Source organism: Notolepis coatsorum (assembly GCF_963971535.1).
Source record: "Notolepis coatsorum genome assembly, chromosome: 14".
NCBI classification, from domain to species: domain Eukaryota; kingdom Metazoa; phylum Chordata; class Actinopteri; order Aulopiformes; family Paralepididae; genus Notolepis; species Notolepis coatsorum.
The window spans coordinates 10333208-10361003 of NC_140178.1; the positions used below are offsets into that span (position 1 = coordinate 10333208).

General features: G+C 41.7%; 1 protein-coding gene across 1 annotated transcript in view; it reads right to left on the bottom strand.

The window, feature by feature from the left end:
• Positions 1 to 27796, bottom strand: part of LOC311240399 (uncharacterized protein) — a gene marked incomplete at both ends in the record, with an annotated part of 536458 nt that overhangs the window by 142217 nt on the left and 366445 nt on the right. The gene's annotated exons all lie outside the window — the stretch shown is intronic.

The window sequence follows — 27796 nt, forward strand, 5'->3', positions numbered from 1 at the left end:
AGTGCCCACTCTGAAGAAATTTACATGTGGGTGTTTGGATGTAGATTTGTTCCAAATGGTCAATCGATTGTCTCTCAGCTCTGCACTGTCTCTCGGTTGACATGCAAATTGTTGGATTTTCTGTCTTTTGTGATACAATTTGGGTGTAGTCATGCACTGTTTTGCATCTCGCCTCAGAGCCAGATCTGTAAATACAAACACATGTTAATTTTCCACTCTTTTCTAAGACCATCTGAGTGGGTTCTCCTTGATTGTCTGTGAGCTTAACAAAACATCAGCTATTTCTCATCCATCCCGTCCTAGGATGTAATGATAGTGTTATCATTTATCAATCATATCGCATATGTACACAAGCATCATATGAATGTGGAACCACACATTTTGAATCATGTTTAAAAATGTCTTACAATGGAAAGGGCTAGTTATCTTTCATTGGTTCTTTAGATAAACACATTAACTCAAGTGAATATAACCTAAACATCTTACTTTTAAACATGATCTATGTTGTTTGTGCCCAAGTTTTCAACATTAAAAGCTTATAAAGCCTAATCTAACGCTGTTTATGTGGACTACAATTCCTGTACTGCCATATACTGGAAACCGGGAGTGTTTGTTTAACTCTCCGTATTGGTCAGTATGGCCGGTACGCCCACAGATGTATTATAATTCTGAAACAGACATTGTAATTAGCTTTATGTGACTTATAATGTGTAAATTAAAGCAACATAAACACTCAAGTGATCTGAGATAGTTGTAATTTGCTGTAACTGAGATGATAGTTGTGTATGTACAGTTTCTACGTCAAATGACTCCCTTTTCTTGACTCCTTTTGTATCACAAACAGTACTGAATTTGCAAATCTGGTATGTCATAAATGTATAGATGTAGCAGTACTGACTATCTGTCTGCCATGTATGTCCTAATATGTCCTGATGAATTGAAAATGGGGGACCCTGATGTAAACAAATCTGGTATTGAAAATGGGGGACCCTGATGTAAACAAGACTAAAGTCTCTCTCTGGTCTGCATCCCCTTAACAATTGTGTATTGAGCTGTGCTGTATTGTACCCATTCTGCAATCTGTTAATAAAGTTTTCAATCAATCAATCAAAGCATCTATATTTATGATTTTCATACTCACCGGGGACGCTGTTGTGTTGACGTTGGATCCGTTACGTGTCGTCAATGCAATGTTCGGCTCGTTTCTCCGGTGGTCTGGGATAATGCAACCCGCATCTCGCCACCGCAACTCAACATTTTCCAATAGCAGCGCGCACATACATATACAAATAAAACATATACTACAAGTGGATTTCACGCACCTTCGGCCTTGGGCACATTAAACTTTACGTTTGCCTATGGATAGTTTAATATAAAATCATAACTTAACGGCGCGCATAGCGTGACGTCATCGCTCCATGCGACGTTTGTGCGTTCTCATTCGCCTCGGAAATAACGCTTTGCAATTCATACAGTATTTTTCACCACGAGCTCTCAATAGCCTGGAATTCCTATACCAGCGTTTTGTTACCGAATGAACGCGCCTGTGCATATGTGAAAACGTAAACAAACTGAAACGATAAAACTATACTTCCCCAAATGGTCGTTCCCGTGGGCCGGTTGTTGATTCCGGAAATTACTATCCTAGTTTGTCGCGTGAACTGCACCTCAATGTTATTCTCTGTATAACGGACGGCACTCGTCTCTCAATGCTCGGCGCGATATCAGTCGGCATATTGTGCGCATACAAACGAGACTTTAAACAGACAAAACAACAATAATACATATAAGTTAACGTGTGTGTATATCTGACTGTATTGGATCGCTGTACGTTTAGTCGGCCAGCACTCTGCTGCGACAAGGCATTTATACCCTTGATCTATCTATACATCGTTTTTTTTAACATAACGACCGAATCCTGAACTTCGAAATTTAATAGCGATATATTAGATTATATATACCGTTTAATCATTACTCTCGGTCTCTTTTACTCGCGACTAATGTCCTGTTTAATGTACTTTCCGCGACTGATGTCCCGTTTAATGTACATTCATGTACTCCCGGGACATCGCGTAATCATGTACTACTAGGACATCGCGTGATCATCTTCCCGCTATCTGTATTGATCAATTGGTTAATTTAATCCAAAATACATCGTTTTCAGGAATGGAAGAGATTGTGGGCTTAGTTTGAGGTTGAAACAATGAATATTATGACGCTACTCTGGTCATTTCTAATTATGATTCCATCAGCTTCTCGGTCCTAACTTCCCGCCTCTTTGCAAAGGAATCACAGAACGTTTTTAACAGAGTAGCGTTTTCAAGGATATCACATCATAATAAGCTCACGTATCTTCTTTTGTTGCCTATATTTTTAGTCTGAATTAGACTTGGGTTAGCAATCCGACAACCTTACTGTGTGCCTTAGCTTTTGGTCGGCTCCGACTCGACCTGGAATAGCACTTCAACCTTTGTGCCTAAACTTTTGGGAATAGCACATATAACCCATCCTTTCAGAACCGCCTGATAAGGACCCAGGTGCACGCGCGCCCTGGTAACGATTCTCAATACAGATCAGATATATTAATGCACATTATTCTTACTCAGCCATGATCTCAATATTTGACAACATTCTGTAATGTTCACCTGGCACAGAGAAAAGCGGGAAGGTTTTAATTCCTTGCCATACAATTTTGGTCGACCATCCTATTATACTCACTTTTCTCTGTATAGTTGAAACAATACAGCACGCCGGTAGGACGCAAGAAGGTCCGTCACAAGTTCGTAGACGCCAATTGTGGGATATTTGTAGATATCCTGATGAAGAATGTGCTCAGTCAACCGAGGTTTGGATAATAACAAGGGTTTATTAACCAAACAGATAGAATACATAGAGAGAATGGCTGAGGGCTTCCCCCCAGGTGATCAGCTGAATTTACCCAGGTAAGAAGACCTGGATAGATCTCGGGAGGAGATCTATATAGTTAACAGGGGGGTGTGTGGTCCCATTTGATAGGTCAGATGGGGGGGGGGGGGGTACAGGTAATGGGATATAGGGGAGGGGACTATATTTACACGAGAACATTAGATATTATACCACAAAAGCTACTGTTGGCGCTTTAACCCGTGGTTGCTCACAGACCAACAGTTTATTAATTGTATGACAGCTCACTTGGAGGAGTTCCTTGAGTTCAATGACACAGGGGAGGTCTCAGACTCTATACTCTGGGAGACTCTTAAAGCAGTAATGAGGTCATATAATTTCCTTTGAAAGTTAAAAAAAAAAGGTAACAGCGCCATCGTCTGGCGGAAATTGAAAACACACTCCCGGCCTTTGAACAGACTTACAGGAACTCTCTTTTGCAAGCAGACTATAATAAGATCTTGAATTTAAAGTATGAATATAACCGCATTCTTATTGGAAACATCGGTAAACTCTTATTGAAGCTCAAACGGAGACACTTCGAACTGAGCAACAAACCAGAGAGGCTGCTGGCCAGACAGTTGAAGGGAGCACAGGCGAGCCGTGCTATCCACAAAATTGTATCTAAAACAGGTGATTTGTTAACTAACCCTAAGGAAATAAACAACCGCTTTAAAGAATTGTATTCAGAATTATACACAGCAAAGTCTCAGGCCACTAACGCAGACTTTACCATTTTTTTTTTACTCCCTCAACCTGCCAAAACTGGATGAGTCATCCAGGTTAGAACTCTATTCAGATTTTTCAGAGAGTGAGCTAGTTGAGGCAATTAAGTCATTTCCTTCCGGTAAGGCAGCAGGCCCAGGCGGATTTGGCTGTGAATTTTACAATACATTTCATAAGACACTTGCCCCAATCCTACTCAGAATGATCAATGACTCCATTAAGAATAACAGATTTGAACTCTCTGTATGAAGCAAATATTAAGCCCCAGGTACAGGGAGTTACAATAGTCTAATCTTGAGGATATGAAAGTGTGAATGACTCTTTCAAGGTCTGAGGGGGAGAGAATGGCCTTGATCCTAGCTATGGACCGGAGCTGGAAGAAACACCCCTTCACCACAGAGTTTGCCTGCCTATTAGTGTTGTCACGATACTGGAATTTTCTAACTTCGATACGATACCTTGAAAAGTATCGATATTATTTTCGATACCACAGGGAAAAAGGTTCAATCTTAAAATGTAAAAAAAATATATATATATATATATTTTTTTTTTAAATAAATGTTGCTTTTGTTGCTGGTTGATTTTCCTCAGCTTCTCTCTGGTACTATAAGAGAAGATAAATATAAGACGTTTAAAACCCTTTGTTTATCTTTAGATCACACATTTAAAAATAACTGTACATCTCACTTCAATAATTTTTATTGCAGAACATGGTATTTTCTCAAGCAGACAGATGTAAACACTGTAATCTGTGTTGCATGTACCTGACAAACTGAACTGTTTGTATTACAGTCATATTCCGACTTAACTGAATGCACATGTGTGTGTGTGTGTGTGTGTGTGTGTGTGTGTGTGTGGACTACTGTACTATTACAGGTATTGAAATGAACAATGCAACTTCCTTATACAAAAAAAATAGTTATGAATAATTAAATATCGATATTTCGGGAAATGAGTATTGAAACCGTTTTAAATATTCAGAATCGATATGTATCGATTTTTCGATATTTTTGACAACACTACTGCCTATTGAAAGTAAACTCGGGGTCAAAGAGCACGCCCAGATTTTTCACAAAGGGCTGGACTGGGGCAGAGAGGTTACCCAGGCTGTTGGCGATGACACTGGTTTGGTTTGGAGGGCCGAAAAGGAGGATTTCACATTTTGACTGGTTAAGCTGTAGGAAATTGTGTGCCATCCAGCATTTGATGTCGTCTAGGGCAGGAACGAAGACTGTCGAGATTGTTTAAATTGTTGGGTTTCATGGGGAGATAGACCCGAGTGTCATCGGCATAAAATGGAAAGAGATGTTGTGTTTTTTAATGATCAGACCAAGGGGCAGCATTTATAGGGATAATATGATAGGGCCAAGGATGGAGCCTTGTGAAACCCCGCAAGAGAGGGAGGCGGAGGGGGAGAAGCAGTTTCCAATATTAACGGAAAAGCTTCTATCACTGAGGTAGGAGGTGAACCATGATAGGGCTGTGCCACTGACACCAACTGCCTGGTGGAGACGGTCGATGAGGATAACATGGTATATAGTGTCGAAAGCTGCACTGAGGTCTAAAAGGACAGCACAGTCGCGGTTGTCGGTAGTGAGGAGCAGGTCATTGGTGACCTTAAGAAGGGCAGATTCTGTGCTGTGGTTGGCTCTGAAACCTGACTGAAATGTGTCCAGGATGTTGTTCCAGTGCAGGTAGGGAGACAGCTGGGAGAGAATGGCCTTTTTAAGGACCTTTGATAGGAATGGGAGCTTGGAGATTGGCCTGTAATTATTGAGCTAGGTGGAGTCTAGGTTGGGTTTTTTCAGAAGGGGCTGGACCACTGCATGTTTGAAGCAGGTTGGAACGGTACCAGTGACTAGGGAGGTGTTAATGATAGAGAGAGGATGCTGGGGCCAGTTGTGTGAAATACTTCTTTGAGAAGAACAGAGGGAACTATGTCAAGGGTGGAGGTGGTCGATTTCATGGCTGAGACTATATCTGTGAGAGTAGAGAGGTGATGGGTTGAAAACAGGCCAAGGTGGATGAACAGGGCGGTGAAACATCTAAGCTACGTGTAGGTGGTGTGATGTTATTTCTGATTACCTCAATGTATGTCATATATGTTATGATGAATTGAAAATGGGGGACCCTGATATAAACAAGACGAAAGTCTTTTTCTGGTCTGCATCCCCTTAACAATTGTGTGTATTGAGCTGTACTGTATTGTACCCATTCTGCAATCTGTTAATAAAATGTTCAATCAATCAATCAAAACAGAGCTAAGATGGCTAACGTTAGCTAAGCTAGTAGCAACAATTAGTTAGCTAGCCGGCTAATTAACTAATTACGACTCATGTACTTACTGATTCGATACTTTCTTTCGGATCCCGAAGACTTGGTACAGCTCCCTTCTTTAGCAACAGCCTGGAAATCACCCCAGCATTATAAAGTCCTTCAATGTCGTCTTTGCAAAAATGTGCGGTGCACACCCGACTATGAGAAGTTACAGCAGTTGGGGAGTCTCCAAAAACAAACTTGGCCCAACATATCTTGCCCATTTTGCTCCATGTTTTTTCTTTCTTGTTTAATATTAGCATCTTTAAACCTGACTGAGGTTCCCCACTCTCCTTCCAATCATCACTGTCATCAGTCTCAGAACAGTCTGAAGAGAGAAGCTGGTCATCTCTAGTTGGTTCTAAATCACCAGCTGGATCTAAGTTACTGGCTGGTTCTGATAGTCCACAGTCCTCTCCATCAGGTTCTGTTTTAATCTGTCCAGTTGAGGTGCTGGGTAAAGAGTAAGCTTCTCTGTTTTTCTCCCTCTGGGTTTGAAGAGGCTGGGAGAACAGAGCGTTCTCTTGACCATCTTCACATTTCACTGGGTCTACGGTGATCTTGGAGAGATCAGCTTCTTCCAGCCCTTGATGTAGTTCCTCTTTAATCTGTAGGAGCTCTGGGTCCTGGGTTTGGCTGAGCAGTGAGGACATAGTATTCTCTCCATCATGTTCATATTTCACAGGGTGTAAGGTCATCTTGGAGCCATCAGCCTCCTCTAGATCTTGAAATAGTTCCTCCTGTTCCTCTTTAATCTGTAGGGACTCTGGGTCCTGGGTTTGGTTAAACCATGAGGACTGAGGTTTCTCTTCATCATCTTCACTCTTCACAGGGACAGGATTGTATGTAAACTTGATGATACCAGCCTCCTCCAGACCTTCAAGCTGCTCTCCCTCCTGACTCTCCTCCTGTTCCTCTTTCATCTGTAGGGGCTCTGGTTCCTCCTGGCTCAGACTGGGGCTCCTCTCCTGCTGCTCAGGGGGAACCTCCTCTTCACACACAGAGAGCTGTGGGGGGTCTGCAGGGAGAAATAATAATAATGTGAATAACAAACATAAAGATGCAGTAGATAACTTTACCATTAAGTGAAACTCTGCAACTGAGAGTAAAACATCCTATAAATTGTCTACGACAACACGTAAAATCTATGCTCTGATCCCATATGACGTAATTTATCAACACGCGGTATCCTCCTGCTGAGAGTGAGCATTATAAAACAAACATGTTTTTAATCAACCGTGAATTAAAGTGTCAATGCTGTTTGTCATTTTAACAGCAGATACTTTCTTAAATGCCATCGTCCCGACAGAGCGGTGTTAACAGGGAGCTCTGATGTGTTCGCTTGCTGGTGTTAGCATTAGCTGAAGAGCTAACCTTGGCTAAAGTTGGAGCTATTCATAATCCAGCAATAATGGCTGCAGACATGCAAGGAAAGTACAGCAACTCTCTCAACTTGTACTCTTACTAAGGTTCGAGTTAACACAGAAAAAGGTAACAATAGGCACCTTTTCTTGTCCTCACTGTTACTAGTTTTGTTTTAATTAGTGACTCATGATTTTATCCAAATTCTTTTATTCTACTTTTTCTATCTGGTTTCGCTGTTTTTAACTGCTGTCTGTTGTTGTCATTTATTTCAGATTTTGTTTTATTGTGTTTTTTATATTAAGCTGTAGTGTAAAGCACCATGTGCATTCGTGCTGTGAAGGGTGCTATATAAATAAAGGTAATTCATTCATTCATAGCTGGATAACTAAGTGTAGCTAACATGTTATGTTTCAATTGTTATTCATTGAAAATGGGGGACCCTGTTGTAAACAAGACGAAAGTCTTTCTCTGGTCTGCATCCCCTTAACAATTGTGTGTATTGAGCCGTACTGTAATTTGTACCCATTCTGCAATCTAATACAAATTTCAATCAATCAATGTAGCGTCGCGTAGCTAACAGTTAGCATAACGTCGTACTCGGTAGCCAAGTGTAGCTAAACCTGTTTCATTGCTCTTGGATTAGTTTATATCAACTTGGTATCAAACCTGTTTCATTGCTCTTGGATCAGTATCAGTTTATATCAACTTTGTATCAAACCTGTTGTGTGTGTCTTCATCTCAGGCTTCAGTTCATCCAGCGGGTCATCCTCTCCTTCATTGTCTTCTATGGTTATTTCAGATAATATCTGTACAGAAGCCTCTTCAACAGCTGCAGTCAGTCTCTCGTTGACTCGGTATTGTATTCCAGACATTTTCAAATGATCAATGTATCTTCTAGCGAGCTAGCTCCTAAATAAAACCAAAGATGGTTCCTCTCCGTCTCTGATGCACAATAGCTGCTATGTTTTGCGCTTACGACTGACGTCACGTCTTCTTCTTCTCCTTACTGCCGAATTGCATCCAGGCGCAGCAGCGCCACCAACTGTCTTCTTCTTGAAGAGCAGGCCTGAAGAGGAGTTTGAGACGCGCCAGGGTTGCACTTGAATTTGAACACGATAACAACCGGTTTCATCTCCATTTCAACTGCACACACTGATTATTCAAAAGTCCACTTAAATGTGCCTTTCATTAATTGCCATTAGAAGTTGTATTATGCTGCGTGACAATGTAGGTTTCTGTGATAATTAGCAGGTAAAGGTGAACAGTTATGTTTTTGTTTCTTATATTTCCTCAATAATTACATTATCAAAGCTTAGCTCATCTTACTGTAGCTAATCTTAGCTCCCCTCAAATCATTTTAGCTCCCCTTAAATAATCTTAGTTCTCCTTTTCGTGTTTTCACAAGGAGGAGTCCTTGTGAGCTGGATACAATCCCTACCTGGAGGGGAGAGAACAGATGGTGGAGGTAAACGGTACCCTATCCCCCCCCCCTCACAGTGAGCTGTGGTGTTCCACAAGGAAGCATACTAAGACCACTACTGTTCCTAATTTATGCAAATGGCATGTCGTCAGCTTGTGACTGCAACTTGTTCCTGTTTGCGGACGACTCAGCCCTGCTGGTCTCTGACAAGAACAAGTTACAGGTTGAAAAAACCCTCAGCTCGGAACTAGGCAAAATCTGCATATGGCTCGCCGACAACAAACTATCATTACACATGGGCAAAACAGAGTCCATTCTCTTCGGTTCAAATAACAAACTCAGCAAGACCGACGGCTTCTCAGTTACAGTGGGTGACAATATTGTCACAAGGAAAGATGCAATTACCTACCTGGGTTCCATCCTAGAGCCAGAGGCTAATCTTTCCTGTGACAAAATGGCATCCAATGTAATAAAAAAAGTAAACCAACAAACTCGATTCTTGTACCGGATCTCCTCTCTGGTAAACAAGAATACCCTGAAGACTCTGGCAGGAGCACTTATTCAAGGGTACTACGACTATGCTTGCACCTCATGGTACCAAAGCACCTCAAAGGCACTAAAAACCAAATTACAAACATCTCAAAACAAACTAGTCAGACTACTGCTTGACCTGACTCCTAGAACCCACCTCACCCCTGCCCACTTTGACAACCTTAGAGTAGACAACAGAGTACAGCAACTTGCAATGGGCCTGGTCTACAAGATACACTACACGACCAAGGTACCCATGTACATGTCAAAATACTTCCCAAAGGTCAGTGAATACCACGATCACAACACCAGAGGGAGCTCCACAAATCATGTTAAACCCAGATTCGGCTCAAACAAGGGACTAAACACGTTTAGCAATTATGCCACATCAATGTTGAACGCCCTACCCAAAGCTGTAAAGGAATGTGAATCACTACCCACTTTCAAAAACACTCTCAAAGAACACCTACGGGAGACTGCAATTCGAAACTGGCCCCTACAAATGTCCTAACCCAGTTGTACAGTAAATTACCAAGTATGGCTATGTCAGTATTCCAATGTACAGTGTACAGTGTCCCCCCCCCCCCCCCCCCCCAATGTACAGCCCCCCCCCCCACCCACCCAACCCCACCCCACCTACCCAACCTCCTCCAATGTACAGTTTCTACGTCAAATGGTACACTCTTTTTCTGGACACTTTTTGTATCACAAACAGTACTGTATTTGCAAATCTGGTATGTCATAAATGTATAGATGTAGCAGTACTGTCTATCTGTATGTCGTGTGTGTCATATATGTTATGATTAATTGAAAATGGGGGACCCTGATGTAAACAAGACGAAAGTCTTTCTCTGGTCTGCATCCCCTTAACAATTGTATGTATTGAGCTGTACTGTACTGTACCCATTCTGCAATCTGTTAATAAACTTTTCAATCAATCAATCAATCTACTTGTGAGACTGTGTTCAAAAGTCACGTCCGTTCATTACAACAGCGTCCCAGGCTTGTTTTAATGCATTACCGTAAACCTGGAACTAATCGCGCACTCGAAAAACAAGAGCGGCTCACTTGACCACGCAAAAGCAAAAGACGGCTCACTTGACCGCAGTCTGACGTCAAGTGTTCTTCTTCTTCTTCTTACTGCTGAATTGCATCCAGGCGCAGTAGCGCCACCAACTGTCTTCTTCTTGAAGACCAGGCCTGAAGAGGAGTTTGAGACGCGCCAGGGTTGCACTTGAATTTGAACACGATAACAACCGGTTTCATCTCCATTTCAACTGCATACACTGATTATTCAAAAGTCCAATTAAATGTGCCTTTTATTAATTGCCATTAGAAGTTGTATTATGCTGCGTGACAATGTAGGTTTCTGTGATAATTAGCAGGTAAAGGTGATTGATTGATTGATTGATAAGTTTATTAACAGATTGCAGAATGGGTACAGTACAGTACAGCTCAATACATACAATTGTTAAGAGGATGCAGACCTGAGAAAGACTTTCGTCTTGTTTCCATCAGGGTCCTCCATTTTCAATTCATCATATGACACACACGACATACAGATAGACAGTACTGCTACATCTATACATGTATGACATACCAGATTTGCAAATACAGTACTGTTTGTGATACTAAAAAAATCCAGAAAAAGAGTGTATATACAATTGACATAGAAACTGTGCATTGGAGGAGGTTGGGTAGGTGGGGTGGGGTTGGGTGGGGCTGTACATTGGAGGTGGGGGGGGGGGGGGGGGCGGGGGTTGGGTAGGGGGGGGGGACACTGTACATTGGAATACTGACATACATTTGACATAGAAACTGTACATTGGAGGAGGTTGGGTAGGTGGGGTGGGGTTGGGTGGGGCAGTACATTGGAGGTAGGGGGGGGGGGGTTGGGTAGGGAGGGGGGCACTGTACATTGGAATACTGACAAATCCATGCTTTGTCTTTATTGTACAACTGGGTTAGGACATTTGTAGGGGCCAGTTTCGAATTGCTGTCTCCCGTAGGTGTTCTTTGAGAGTGCTTTTGAAGGTGGGTAGTGATTCACATTCCTTTATAGCTTTGGGTAGGGCGTTCCACATTGATGTGGCATAATTGCGAAACGTGTTTAGTCCCTTGTTTGAGCCGAATCTGGGTTTTACATGATTTGTGGAGCTCCCTCTGGTGTTGTGATCGTGGTATTCACTGACCTTTGGGAAGTATTTTGACATGTACATGGGTACCTTGGTCGTGTAGTATATCTTGTAGACCAGGCCCATTGCAAGTTGCTGTACTCTGTCGTCTACTCTAAGCCATCCTAGGTTGGCAAAGTGTGCAGGGGTGAGGTGGGTTCTAGGAGTCAGGTCAAGCAGTAGTCTGACTAGTTTGTTTTGAGATGTTTGTAATTTGGTTTTTAGTGCCTTTGAGGTGCTTTGGTACCATGAGGTGCAAGCATAGTCGTAGTACCCTTGAATGAGTGCTCCTGCCAGAGTCTTCAGGGTATTCTTGTTTACCAGAGAGGAGATCCGGTACAAGAATCGAGTTCGTTGGTTGACTTTTTTTATTACATTGGATGCCATTTTGTCACAGGAAAGATTAGCCTCTAGGATGGAACCCAGGTAGGTAATTTCATCTTTCCTTGTGACAATATTGTCACCCACTGTAACTGAGAAGCCGTCGGTCTTGCTGAGTTTGTTATTTGAACCGAAGAGAATGGACTCTGTTTTGCCCATGTGTAATGATAGTTTGTTGTCGGCGAGCCATATGCAGATTTTGCCTAGTTCCGAGCTGAGGGTTTTTTCAACCTGTAACTTGTTCTTGTCAGAGACCAGCAGGGCTGAGTCGTCCGCAAACAGGAACAAGTTGCAGTCACAAGCTGACGACATGTCATTTGCATAAATTAGGAACAGTAGTGGTCCTAGTATGCTTCCTTGTGGAACACCACAGTTCACTGTGAGGGGGGGGATAGGGTACCGTTTACCTCCACCATCTGTTCTCTCCCCTCATGGAAGCCAACGGAAGCCAGGCCTCCCTATGAAAATATGAATTAATATCAAATATGAAATATGAAAAAAAGAAGAAAAAAAAATATATATATATAATTTTTTTTAAATATAGTTTACATTATTTTTCATCTGTGTTATAATTTTTTATTTTTATTTTTTTAATGTCTCCCTCTTCTCCTTCTCACTCTCTGTCAGACACACTGTCAGACTCACTGTGCTCACTGCAGCAGAGGAGAGGAGGCAGGGGGGAGGTGTCTTTCTCCAGCCTCCCACCATGTGATTCATGTATGTAGAGTCCAAAACCAATACTAGCCAATCAGATTCGAGCTGACTAAAGCCCTGCCCACACCTTAAAAGTTTAAAACGGGGCTGTGAGCAGAATAAGTAGTCTGGCCTCCCATCTGCACATTTTCCGCCCTGGAGGCGGGGCAGGTCAGAACGTTTCCACCTGACTACCTAACGTGACAACCATTTCATTGTATACTTGTATGCCGTGACAAATAAAACTCTTGACTTGACTTGACATTAGTAGTATCAAACTGTCAATCAAACTGTCTGTCGTCACTCAGTCTACTACAGTGCCATTGTAAGAAAACAAACACCATAATGGCAGATCTAGATAATATAGTAGATTATTTAGTCACTCATGACTTCACAAAGTTGCCTTTCGAAAAACAGCTAGACATAAAACGTTAAGGAAGGCCTACACCACAGCTGTGTATTGTTCAGCCAAGGGTTGTGAAGGGACAACGCTCATTTAATGCACAGAACTACATGAGAATTGAGTGGCTAACAGGTTCAGCTACCAGGGGACATCTGTTCTGCTGGAGCTGCCTGCTATTTGACAAAGCGCCAACTGCGGGTCCTGCTGGACTGAACAATCCCTGGACCACCACAGGATATTCAGACCTCGCCAATCTGTCCAGGTCCATTGACCGGCACGGAGAATCTAAATCACACATCACTGCGAGCCTGAAGCTACAACTTTTTGGTAAAGTCAGGATCGACGAGGCTCTCTCTCAGGCGGCAGTGTTTAGTGTTGAAAAATTCAACACCCAAGTGACAAAAAACAGAGACATTTTGAGGAAGCTCATAACAGCTGTTACATATTTGGGGAGGCAGGAACAGGCGTTCAGAGGACACAACGAGTCAGCAACAAGCCTCAACAGAGGCAATTTTGTCTAACTAATCAATGTATTTGCGGAGTTTGACACTGCCATGGCAGAACATCTCAGGTCCTCAACGGTGTTCACGGGGATGTCATCCACCATCCAAAATGAAATAATTAAAAGCATCGCAGACGTCATACAAAGAGAGATGGATGGCGAAATCAGTTCTGCACCATTTATATCTGTTCAAGTGGATGACACCACAGACATTTCATGTAAATGCCAGCTGTGGGTCATAGTACGGTATGTAAATGATAAGGGTGTTATCTGCGAGAGGTTCTTGGGGTTTATCGACGTGAGCGCCGAGAGAAATGCAGCGGCACTCACTGCTGTTGTCATGGAAACCATAGGCAGATACAACCCAGCAGCCAAACTGATCTGTCAGACATATGATGGGGCGAGCTGTATGAGTGGGCAGCGAGGTGGTGTCCAGGCTCTTGTGAAAATCCAGTGTCCATATGCCCTCTTCATTCATTGTTATGCACATAAATTAAATTTGGTTTTAGCTCAGGGGGTGAGCAATATCCAAGATGTGAAAGTGTTTTTTGCAGCTGTTGACAGCTTTCATAACTTTTTTACCCGGTCATGCAAAAAAACAGCTATGCTGACCGAGGTTGACAACAGCATTCGGGTACCAGGTGGTTGTGCCACACGGTGGAATTTCAAACGCAGAGCAGTGCATGCTATACATGAAGGCCAAAGATCACAGAATATTGTTTTTTATAGGATCATTGCTGAGCCTGGTTGGGACAACGAGTCAATCTCCCAGAGCGGTGCTCTTAAACAAAAACTGAATGAGTTCATGTTTATTTTTTTACTTGGGGTTTTCCAGGCCATTTTTGGCATAACAGAACCACTGTTTCAGGCTCTACAGAGCAAGTCTCTGGATGTGAGAAATGCCTGTGTACGAGTGGAGAGTACACAAGATGCTTTGAAGGCTATATGAAGTACCACAAAGTTCCAAGCGATATATGCCGCCACTCTCTCCAGACAGTAGGACATGAAGACCAAAGACGGAAAAGATGTCGCCGTGGATGGGATGACTATGAGTCAGGACTCAACCCTCACGCTGACAACAACCCAGGCCCCCAGGACCATTACAGGCGACTGTACTATGAAGTGATCGATGGAATCACACTTCACATGGGAGAGATATTTGCAGATATGAAGAACCTGCTCTTTTTCCGTCTTGTGGACCACAACCTATTCCCCACGTTCTTCCAGGAGTTTCCTGCCAGGGATTTCACACAGCTGCTCCAGGCCTACCCAAAGATTTTTGACGACCAGAGGATAAAAAATGTGTTACAGGTTGTCTATGCTGATGCCTCCTTCCACAAACCACCAGGTGAGCTGCTGCAATCACTTGTTAAAGATGAACTGTTCACCTTCTTACCCGAGGTATGCAAACTCCTGAAACTGATGCTCACCATTCCCGTGACAAGTACATCAGCTGAAAGGTCCTTCTCCTGTCTGAAATGTGTCAAAACCTACCTACGGAACAGCTGTGGACAAGACAGACTCACACATTTGGCCAAAATGTCGATGGAAGCGTCTGTGCTGCATGAACTAAAGACCCGCGAAGTGTTCTATGACAGAGTTATTTACTGTTTTGCCAACATGAAGGAGAGAAGGATACCATTCCTCTACAAATAGGATGGGTGAGTGATTACTTTTTAAATTAAAAACACACACACACACCTGTAACAGACATATAAAATCAGTTTTTTACATTAGGATCTATAACATCCCAACAGGCCACCTTGTTTATGGTTTGATTCAGCTTTAAAAATAGACAATAATAAAAAGAGTAAGATAGAATAGACAGAGTAAAATAGTGCAATAGTGCAGTGCAATAGGTAGTAGAATAGAATAGACACGAAATGAGCACATAAAGTGCAGACATATAAAATCAGTTTTTTTACAGTGAAAGACGGCGGAAGCCACCATGCAAGGTGCCACCCTGCTCATCGACTGATCGACAGCAATTAGGGGTTACGTGTCTTGCTCAAGGACACTTATTAGACACGTTGCCCGGGAGCAGGAATCAAATGGAGAACCTCTGGATTACCAGACGACTGATCTACCTGCTGAGCTACTGTATATATGTATATGTATGTAAATATCCCTGAGCCACATAGAGTGAGCTGGAGGAGTGGGTGACTTCCAATGCAGTAAGATGAGACGTCTAGCCAGGAGGAGAGTAACAAATGCCACCAGGTCAGCTTCATATCGTGGCAGAGACAGGGTTGTAGGGGAGACACCAAAGCATCCTTTAGTTATAATTGTTCTGATTGTCTCATGTTTCTGTATTTATGAACGCACTATGACACTTGTGAATGTAACATCTCGACGACACTGTACATGAGTTTAACTACTCAGTGTATTTATTTATCGAGTATAAATACAGATTGAATGAAAGTCTATACTGTTCAGTTAAACTGGTGGCCTAAGTCTATACTGTTCATTTTAATGCTTGTCCAACCTCCTCTTGCCAAGTTATTGAATGAGAAATCCATTTAGTAGCTTGAACAGGCTTTTGAGTTTCGTAGTACATCCAAAAAAATAGCCTTACATACTTTACATGTTTGCAAGATATCTCTTAATATTTTTTTTCTAAGTAATTTTATTATGTATTGTGGATGAGATGTTTTTCGGCAGAGAATTCCAGAGTACTATTGACCTATATATATTATGCTATAGTGAGTTTGAGAAAATTAGATTTTGCTGCTGTTTTTGTTCTGATGTTACCAGAAGCTGTAACAATGTTCAGAAGTCATTTGTTTTTATTGTGATTTCATTGTGACTGCCGTCGTGCTGCCTGTCACTGAAATAAATATGTTTGGAAAGTCATAAATGGTCATTTTCATCTAAAGGAGAGTACAGATTAAGGGAATTACTGAAAATCTGCATAAAATGTATACCTAGGTAAATGGAATATTGCTCCACTTCTACAAGGGCTATTTGCATATTCTTGGTATCTAGGTACATCTATGGACCTCAGTGAATGTATTCTCAGTGTCAGAAATATTGTGTCTTTATAGGCTTGCTTAAATTGTGATGAAACAAAGGAAAATATGAATTATGATTTCTCTTTTCATCTTTGACAGTGAATAACACCATGATAATAAGGACCAGACTTAAAAAACTGCCACTGACCTCGTTCAGTACCCTCTTGAGATCATGTGTACAAAAGATCTAAGGAAATTAATAAAGGGAAGATGATAAAACCGAAGGTTCTGTATATACAGTACTGAATTCTCCCATCCGGACCAATGCAATTTGAAATATTATTATAGAATATATGCTTATACATTACCTTATTATAGCCAATTCGCACATTTATATATATATATACATATAGTATCTTTCAAATGCCCGAGTTCAATTTGGATTTAGTATCACCAGGCGTGCATAATAACAGATACTGATATTTACTGTAATCGACTGTACTTTTTTATTTCCCCCACAGTGTAACCGTTTTGAAACTAATTTCAGATCGAATTGTTCCTACATGCTAACAATAGTGAGGAGAACTGACTGCGTTTCAATATATGTCAAAAACGTTACCTTTTGTGGCTTATTATCGCGAATCATAACAATTATTGATATGATTCATTCAGAACGCTGAACTTTGAACCACCATAGTATGTGACAGGAAGTGTAGATCGGAGAAATGTCAACGCTGGCCGACAGCTATGAATAGGCTTGTTCGAGATGGGATAGGCGGACGCAGATCTGCGCAGGTTTCACTACTGCCTTGCCAAGCGCGTTGCATGACGGTTAGAATGTTGTCCGACTTGCTCTGAAAATCTGACGAGACGAAGCGCGGAACTCCCGCGGGAGCGAGCCACAAGCAGCCTTCAGAGCGAGGCGCCACAGTACCTCTCACTCGGCTGCTCCCGGCTGGGAAGCGACTTGCTATGGTCGGGCAAAGCGCCTATTGGCTGAGAGAAGTTGTCAGTCACCAGCCACGTGACAGCCAGGGAGTTATGAGACGTTTGATTGATTGATTGATTGAAAACTTTATTATGATATGCGTTATCATCATATCATCATGATAAACTTCAAGCTGTCAGACACACACACACACATACACACATGCGTCATCTGTTTTGCCTCAATACTGTATATATAATTCTGTTTTGCCTCAATATACACAGTATACATATATATATTGATGCAAAACAGAATTATTCAGCAGTGTGTTGTGTGTGCGTGCGGCCAGGAGCGCGCAACAAGATGGTATACATTATGGTATATGAATAGTATATTCCACTATAGCAGTATATGGTGTGCTGTACATTTGAATCTGATCTAATTTTGCACACGGCCATCGCATTATAATGAGCTGGACAGGTGTGTAATGTGTGTGTGGTGACGTGAAAGCTTATCTGCCATGCGAGACTAGGCGAGAGGCTCTCGTGAAATCGGCAGTGTCCGCCTTTTTAACTCCTCCCCCGGCTTCACTCGGCTACTCTCGTCTACTAGTCGAGGCAAACCGAAATCCATCTCGAACAAGCCTAATCTCCTCTACAAAAAACTACAATTCCCATGGTTCAAAATGTCCATTTCCGGTTCCGGCTTGGATAGACGCTTGCATATCGAAAACTTAAAACGATATAAGGACACTTTTAACCTATTGCTAACCTATTGCCAACCTAACATTTACATTCTACATGCTTTTGTGACATAGTAGTGATGTTAATACTTGAAAACGGTTGATTTTAAAATCGCAAATGATTTTCATCACTCATAAAAATATGCCTATATGATCATAATGTCAAAAGGGGTCGGTACCGACCCCGTGGGGGGGAACAGGTTAAGGGAATGATGCGATCTGAAAAGTCAGTGTAGTAGTAGTAGTAGTAAGGTTACACATAGTCTCCCTCTGGTGGTAAGCCTACGGTACTTCATAGTGCTAGTAAATGTATGTGGAACCGCGTCTATAGTTCACTTCTGCCATAGCAAGCTACCTTCGTAATAAAAATAATGTAATATTTGACAGCACAGCAATGCAAATGTGACCTGGCATAGTGGCATGGCTAAATTTAGTAACTGGTGAATCAAGTGTGACTGAAATAAACACCGGTCATCGCTGGGCGGTGCTAGCTGGCTAACTAGCTAACGTTAGTTTGTGTCAAAACGAATGGTTTGGCGTCAAGTTATTTATATTTGACATTAGCTATTGAATATTCTGATTCTAGCTCACTAGATCACCCAGTCACGTTAAACTGTCCCCCGTTTATAGCTTGCTTGCTAGCTAAGGTAACATAATGTGATCTGGTGTCTGGTGAATGTAAACAAAACGACACCTCGCTGGACTACTTCCGGTTCCGGGTTAACAAAACAGGTTGTCAAAATAAATCGAGACCATGGAATAGTAGTTAGCTGTATCTTTACACTTGAAATGTGTATTTTTATTTAGTGTGCATTTTAATTTTGTCACAATATTATTTGGCTTAAATATATATATATAAAAATTATGGAAAAAAAAATAATTTTATTTAAAAAAAAAATGGCTTCCCCAGTTATTTTACCCACTGAGAAGATGCAAGGAAAATGAAAATACTGAAGCAGAAGATGAAATGTCATCTAATAATATTGTAGGAGCCATTATGATGGTGGCATATTATTTTATTATTTGTAATATTATTATTGGACACCTGGTGGCGGGTTTTAGATTTGACAGCACTGGTTAGGTATTTATTTTAGGTCACAGGTGCAGTAATCAGCAGGGACACACAGGTAGTGAGGAGCACACCGTTCTTACCAGAAGCTCAGCAGCCAGAAGCAGAAAGAAATACCAAATAAATATAGAATACCATATAATTCCACAGAACCCACACTGGCAATAATTGAATGTACCACTGCAACTTCAGCAATAAACACCCCTAAACCTGGAATCACGACTGGACATCCATCATTGCTGTGTCTACTGCGTAAGATCACTCCCTACCATACCTGTGAGTGAAGTAACGGGCAAGAGAAAACAGGACATTGGAAAGGAAAAATTGCTGTTACAAATATATTACATTACCTTTCCTATCTGTATCAAAGTCAGAATGTTGGTATCGTGACAACACTACATTATACAAAAGCAGCTTGACAACCGATATCCTCTAGTAGGCATGGGCCAATGTGTGATTTTGGTGGTATGTGGTATTTGCACAAATGTTTGTCCCTTAGTATGCACACGCAGTATAATATGCATGTAATAAATAGTTTGTTAATAAACTGTTACTTGACCAATTTACAGACAAGACTATATCTGATTTAATTTTACAGTGAAGCAGAGGAGGCTAGACATCCATGTATAAAGAATTGTCCATGTTATATGTATAGCATTACAATAGTTAGACACTAGGCTGAGAAAACCATTTTTATTATTATTATTGTAATTCACAATACATTTCAAAATACATTTCTAATGACTCTGCACCCCAGTGCCCCCCCTGCTTACCCCCAAACAAATTGGACAATAACAAAGGCCTCAGACTGGAAGCTGGGCCTTTGTTACCAGGTGTGAATTGCTGTGGAGAGGAGGTGACATTGATTGATAATTGTTGGATTCCCCCAGGAGAGTGACGAGAGCAACGAGGACCTGAAAACCAATATAGGGGCACTGCTGCGTGATGGCCTTGGGTGTGAACTAGAGGCTGACATGTGAGTGGATTTAGACTCCCGCTCCTTCCCACTCCCACAGAAATAATCCCATCCCATCCCAATCCCGAGTGAGAGCAGGCATGTTTGCTTGTACAGTTCTACAGTGTTCCCCACCCACCCCTCCTACCCAACCCCCACCCCACCCCACCCACCGAACCACCTCCAATGTACAGCCCCCCCCCCCCCCCAACCTCCCCCAATGTACAGTTTTTACGTCAAATGTATACTCTTTTCTAGACTCTTTTTGTATCACAAACAGTACTGTATTTGCAAATCTGGTATGTCATAAATGTATAGATGTAGCAGTACTGTCTATCTGTATATCTTTCTCTGGTCTGCATCCCCTTAACACTATGATCGCCGGGGACGAGTTAAGACGTCATTCCTAGCCATGCTCATTCTGCCGAAGACGCCGTAACTCGTCTTTGATGTCAATATTTCAAAAATCTGTCATCGAAATCATATTTCCCCTCCGGAGCCCTGAGACACACTGCAAAGCTCCACTCAACTCTCTAGCGGTTCAAGAGCGCCATCTGGTGGCCGATCGGCAGATCGCCAACCGGAAATGAGCCTTTGAACCGGTAGTGCTCATCCATATGTGGTCCGGGCACTCGCTATCGTTAGAGAGACTCTGTCTTGACACAGTGAACATCGATCGGTGCAAATAACTCGAAAAAACAACATGATTTGGACGTATATACTATTATACAACCTGGAAATGGATCGGGCATTTCTCCATCCCATAATAGAAAAAATTCTGTTCCACGCTCATCTGCCAGCGGCGCGAGGAAGCCACGGTAAGATTCAGCGTTATATTCTAACGTGTTCCATATAAACTAGGGATGCCCCGATCACGTTTTTTGCCACGATACCGATCACCGATCGTCTTGAGCCATATCGGCCGATACCGATCCGATACCGATCGTTTTTGATTAAAAGAAATTAAAATTTATTTTATATAATTTTATTTTATTTTTATAAAATATATATATTATATAATTAGACTTGTACTTGTATTATCTGCGAGACATCGCCACCACGCAACAAGCTCCACTGTCTGTGTGTACTCTAGTAGCCTCCAGCTACAGCCAGGATTCTCCGGAGCTGCAGCTGGACCTATACTCGAGTAGCCTCGAGCTACGGCCAGGATTCTCCGGCGCTGCACCTGGACCCTATTGGTATAACGTTACTTAACTGTGCTCAGCAAGCCCTCAGCTCGAATACGCATCAAATCAGTGTTATAAGACATTGATATCAGGAGCTATCTGTAGCTACTGCTAGCCGGATATATAACGTTAATACAACGCCTCAGTGAATTATTTAGTTAAATGGGACATTTCGTTTTTAACAGTGAACTAACTTGCGCTAACGTGAGCTAACAGCTAACAGCTAACAGGTATCATACCTACCTACTATACTTGCTAGAGCGTTTGTTGATGTCAGGAGCTATCGGTAGCTGGCCGGCTAGATACCGTTCGGTTAGACAATGCCTCATCATGTATTAAACTAAAAGTGAATAGTTGACTGGGTCATTTTGTAACGGTAGCTAAGCTAACGTTAGCTCAGGGAGACGCCGACAGTCACGCCGTCCTCCCGTGTCTCACTAGATTAGACCCGTGTTTACATGCGTGCGGGAGGGGCTGGACTCGAGAGCAGACGCCGCACCACCGGTGTCTGAGACAGAACTCAGCGACAGCGACTGAGATCGGGTTTGACGATCGGTGAAAATAAAACATTATCACCGATCACCGATCGCATATTTATACTGAATATCGGCCGATAACGATCGGTGGCCGATCGATCGGGGCATCCCTAATATAAACTGCTATGATGAACATATGACCCACTCTGGATGAATCATCTAACGCTGCCCACGGAATTATAAACGATCCCCCGCCCATCCGGTCATCATCAGATGACACGTAGTAACTTCTAGAACCACGTCCAGTTGAAATTTTTTATCTGGCACAGATTCCTACCAAACTGTATTTGATCATCAATATAATGCATTTAGGGCTATAAATCACGTTCTGAAGAAAGCTGCAGAAAACGATAAAAACATACTTATACTTTAGACCAGTGATTCCCAACCTGGGGTCCGCCAGGGGGCGCAGGGGGTCCGCCAGACCACAGATGATTTGATTTTTTTTTTTTTTTTTTTTTAGAGAGAAATATTTAATTAGCATATTTTTATCATCAGAAGCATGAATAGTCTCTCCACTACAATAAAAAATAAAGATAAATAAATAAACATCTAGACATGATTTTTGAATGTTAACAGTAGCCGGGTAGCCGCTAAAACGCGAATCAGTTGACTGTATCACTTTCTGTAGCTAGCCTAGCACGCTAGTTAACTTTCTCGGCTCGTCTGCAGTCAGCGGCAGCTCATCTGCAAAAAAAGTTAGGACCTACAGCAATCGCGAAAATTACATCACCATGGGCTTCACTGAGGGACCAGACAAACGACCTGAGTGTGTGATTTGTGGAGAAAAGTTGGCAAACTCGAGCCTGAAGCCCAGCAAGCTGAAGAGACATCAGGCGTCTAAGCACCCAGAAACCGTTGGGAAGGATCCAGACTTTTTTCGGAGGAAAGAACAGTCTCTCAAGGCGAACAAGCCTGTTGATGTTAGAGTAGCGTGGAGCAGGGGTGGCAGTGATTTACAGAAGGCTACCGAAGCCTCCTTTAAGTGTTCGCTTTTAATTGCAAAAGCAAATAAACCGCACAATATTGGCGAGCAGCTCATCAAACCAGCCTGCATCAAAATGGTTTAGAAACTGTGCGGCCCACAGGTGGCGGATAAACTAAAATCAGTACCACTCTCGAACAATGTAGTGAAAGACCGAATTGATAAGATGTCAAGTGATTGCGAGCAGCAGCTGTCAGAAAAGCTTAGAAAGGGTCCATTTGCCATACAACTTGATGAAACTACAACTGTCGCAGACGAGGCTGTGCTCATCGTTTATGTGCAATATATCGAAAATGAGGATCTGAAGCAGGACATTCTCATGTCAGTCAACCTTACTACCACCACTCGAGGTGAGGATATTTTTACTGCAGTGGATTCTTACTTCATTCAACATAAATGCAAACCGTTCACCATTAGGGCCTGATTTGAGAGGATGAATACAGGATTTGAATATTGGCCAACATTTTGAAATACATATGGTGCAAGATTAGATTTGTTGATTGAAGGCACAAGTCAAAGAAGCATAGTGGGTCTAATTATGATGCATATGCCTGTGTATAAGCAGTTTGTTATTAAAATGACAAAAAAAAAGTATTAAACCCAGCTAGGACAGATTCTCTCTGCTACTGATTGGAATTTCCTGTCTCATATTTAGTTTAATTTGTTGCATTGATTTGTTCCATAAATGCAAACCGTTCACCATTAGGGACTGATTTGAGAGGATGAATACAGGATTTGAATATTGGCCAAACATTTTGAAATGCATATGGTGCAAGATGAGATTTGTTGATTGAAGGCACAAGTTAAAGAAGCATAGTGGGTCTAATTGTGATGCATATGCCTGTGTATAAGCAGTTTGTTATTAAAATGACAAAAAAAAAGGTATTAAACCCAGCTAGGACAGATTATCTCTGCTACTGATTGGAATTTCCTGTCTCATATTTAGTTTAATTTGTTGCATTGATTTGTTCCATAAATGCAAACCGTTCACCATTAGGGCCTGATTTGAGAGGATGAATACAGCATTTGAATATTGGCCAAACATTTTGAAATGCATATGGTGCAAGATGAGATTTGTTGATTGAAGGCACAAGTCAAAGAAGCATAGTGGGTCTAATTGTGATGCATATGCCTGTGTATAAGCAGTTTGTTATTAAAATAAAAAAAAAAAAAATGTATGGTATCTTATTAGGAGGGGGTCCGCGAATTTCATCAGAGATGTTTGGGGGTCCCTGGGGGGAAAAAGGTTGGGAACCACTGCTTTAGACCATATTTTAGTATGAATATGTGAATGAAAAAGTTTAACGTTGCTACACCCTGAAAAATACATATAGGACATTGAATGGGCCATAATAATGGCAATTTAGCAATAGAATTTAAAAAGTTATAGCCCTGCAAAGAAGGGGAACTTCTCCATAGACAAATAGAGATGGCGAGGGATGGTGAATTATGAATTTAACCCATGGCGATCAAAGTGTTAACAATTGTGTGTATTGAGCTGTACTGTATTGTACCCATTCTGCAATCTGTTAATAAAGTTTTCAATCAATCAATCAATCAATCGCGCAGTCAGTCGATTTTAGCTAGTAGTCAGACTTTGCTAGCACAGAATGTCTCACTCGCAGAAAAGAAAAAGATCAGATTTCTCTTCGAAACGTCCTGCCGGTCCCAGTGACAGTCCCACTAAATCTGATAAATGTCAGAGAGAGACAGAGACGACAGGTTCAGCCTCAGCATCAGGTATTGAAGAGTTAACTGAGTTTGTTCCCCTATAGCCCCCCTCGGGCGCCAGGGGCTTCCACTGAGGGGTGATGCAAATAGGGATGGGGTGTTATGGCAGCTCATGATGGAAAGAGTGCGCACCGAGTCTGATCCCGAGTTGAAGAATTGGCTCCAAAAGAGAGACAACTGGATGTCCAACAACATCCAAAACGAAATCTTACAGCTGTTTGCCCATGATATTCAGCAACAAATTAGAGGCAAAGCATCCAAAAGCCCATTCTTTGGCTTGAGCGCTGACGGAACCACTGATGTCACTCACTGGAAAAGAACAATTCTCGTGTAATATACAGTTTGCCGATGACAACTTGGAAGCTCAGAACTTCTTTTGGGTTTTTTACAATGCCCGGCCCAGACACAACAGCCGAGACGCTGTTTTTGTGTATAAAATACTTTTACGCCTCGACCTGCCCATGGAGAGGCTGATAGGATACTGTTTTGATGGGGCCAGCAACATGTCTGGGGGGTACAGGCTAGACCAGGGGTTCCCAAACTTTTCAGGCCGCGACCCAAAAAAAAACGGTGTCAGAGAGCCGCGACCCCCACTATTATAGGAGGTAAAAAGAAATAATAATATTCATTTTCTATTTAATTTTTTTAATAAATGGAAATGTATGGTTGAAACATGCAAACGTTCAAACGCACACACACTAATAAGCATTGGAGGCTTTTAACCAGGGCCGGACTGGGGAAATCATTCAGGCCAGGAAATATATTGCAAAATATAGCCCCAGTCAGGCCACTTTTTAAGCAGGGGGTCTGGGGGTCCCCCACCAGGATTTTTTTTGTTACAAAGACTTCATTTCCTGCATTCTGGTGCAGGATTTTTTTTATTTGTACCCTTTAAATGCCAGTGTTTGTGATGGCATCACACATTATTGTTAAAAAACAGGCTAGCATATGTATGATTAGCAACAACACAGATTTTTATGGATTTTCAGTTTTTTTGTAATTGATAAATACAATATTTTATTCAACTTCAGCCCTGATCATAACACCACATATTCATTTTATAATTCTAACCCTTTAAATGCCAGTGTGTGTGATGGCATATATTTGCAATATATCAAATGCAAAGTAGATTTTTCTGGGGGGGATTATTACAGGCTAGCATGTGTCAATGATTAGCAGTTTTTTGTAAGGGTCCCGCCTCCACATGCGGCTCCCTTTGTGTGTGTGTGAGAGCAAGAGAGAGAGACAGAGAGATAGTTCTCCAACTTGTGTGAGTTGCAGTGATCTCCTGGTTGTTCCCCACCTAGGTTATCTAACTATTGCGCTGGTGCAACTAGAAACACTGGCCTGGCCTGCTTCTAAGTTCAGTGGCCTGACTGCAAAAAAAAATGTTTAATCATCTGGCGACCCCCCCGCGGCGGCTCAAAGGCCGCACCCCCTACCGATTTAAAGTTCCAACGTGCCTGAGAGTTTAAAAAAATGCCCACTCCCTCCCACTCCCACAGAGACTGATCCCACTCCCTCCCACTCCCGCCCGAATCCCATTGATTTTGTTGTCATAGTTCACACTCCCTTCTGCTCCCGTTAACGTTTACTCCCGGTCCTGCCCAATCACAGGATTCAAAGTGAATTTGACTCCCATCCCGTGGGAATCCCGAAAAAATGTCATCCTCTAGTGCAGTGGTTCCCAAATTCGGGGTCGCGACCCAAAGGTGGGCCGCGAGCAGCCACGGGTGGGCCGCGAGATGATAAAAAAAAAAAAATCTTTTTTTTTTTTATTTTTTTTTTTTGTCAGGCCACTGAACTTAGAAGCAGGCCAGGACAGTGTTTCTAGTTGTATTCTAAAATTCTATTCTATTGTATTCTAAAATGTGACTATATGGTTTTATATTAACTTAATAAATAAACAAAAACGAAAAATCTACTTATTTCAACGAACATTTCAAACTAAATAACAGATTATGCACATAAAATGCTGAAAACAACCGAAGCAACAATAGTATTTTAATGAGGCTATTATTATTATCATTATTATTTTGCAACAAGTTAGCCCTCTCATAAATAGCACATATAAATGAATAACTAACTTGAACTAACTTAATAGGATTGAAGTGATATTTGGCTTAAAAAATCGGTCGCCTGGCAAAAAAAAAAAAAAAAAAAAGCCAGACGATGTGTATTGGGCCGCGGCTCTCTGACGCCTTATTTTCTGGGCCCTGGCCTGAAAAGTTTGGGAACCCCTGCTCTAGTGCAGGGGTGGCCAACCAGTCAAAGACTAAGAGCCACACAAATTACTGTGGTACCACAAAGAGCCACACCATATACCAGCGTTTCTCAACCTTTTTTTCCAGTCACGGCACCCTTCATGTGTTTATAGGTCTCACCCTCTGAAGTTGCTAATGTCTTTTTTATTTGGGCCTCACAGGGTTAAAAGTACCCTGTGAGACCCACGGTTGCAAAATTACAAAATCACTTTTAGCCATTTAAAAAAATAATGTTTATTTAAAAAAATTTAAGCACATGTATAGTCAATTGGTCCTGTTGTTCAGCCTCACAATGCTATTTGATAGTAAATGTGTTTATATGTCCCACCCTCTGAAGTTGCTAATGTCTTTTTAATTTGGGCCTCACAGGGTTAACCTCTTAAGCCCGAGATATACAGTAAAAGTGTATATTTTCAGCATTATGTTTGTTTACCAATTATTTTAACTGTTATTAGTGAAATATAAGATAGAAATCTCAGGGCATTGAGTCGGAAACCGGCGCATATTGACAGGAGGAAGTGGCACAGCCAAAAGTGAGTGTAGTCTTTTGAAGGAAGAGACTTCAAATTTTGAAAAACTACCCTACCCAGCTCAGACCAGCTCCTGTCAATCATCTGAATTCTGGATTTACTTTTTTATTTCTCTTATTTTTTGGGATTATCTCCCTCAAACCTGAACGTTATTGCCATAAAACAGAACACACAGTTCTGTGAACGTCTTGCAAAAAACGGTGTGGCAATACGATGAAAAATGGTGGCGAAATTTACATTATAAAAAATATGGCAGAATTCAGTACTGTATCTACAAAACCTTCTGTTTAATCATCTTCCCTTTATTCATTTGCTTAGATTTTTCAGGTCTGGTCAATTTTAGCATGGTGTTATTCACAGTCAAAGATAACTTTTTTTTTAAATAGAATTGATATTCTCCTTTGGTTCATTACAATTTACTCAAGCCTAGTAACAGACACACTATTTCTGACACTGATCCATATATGTCCCTAGATTCAGATACC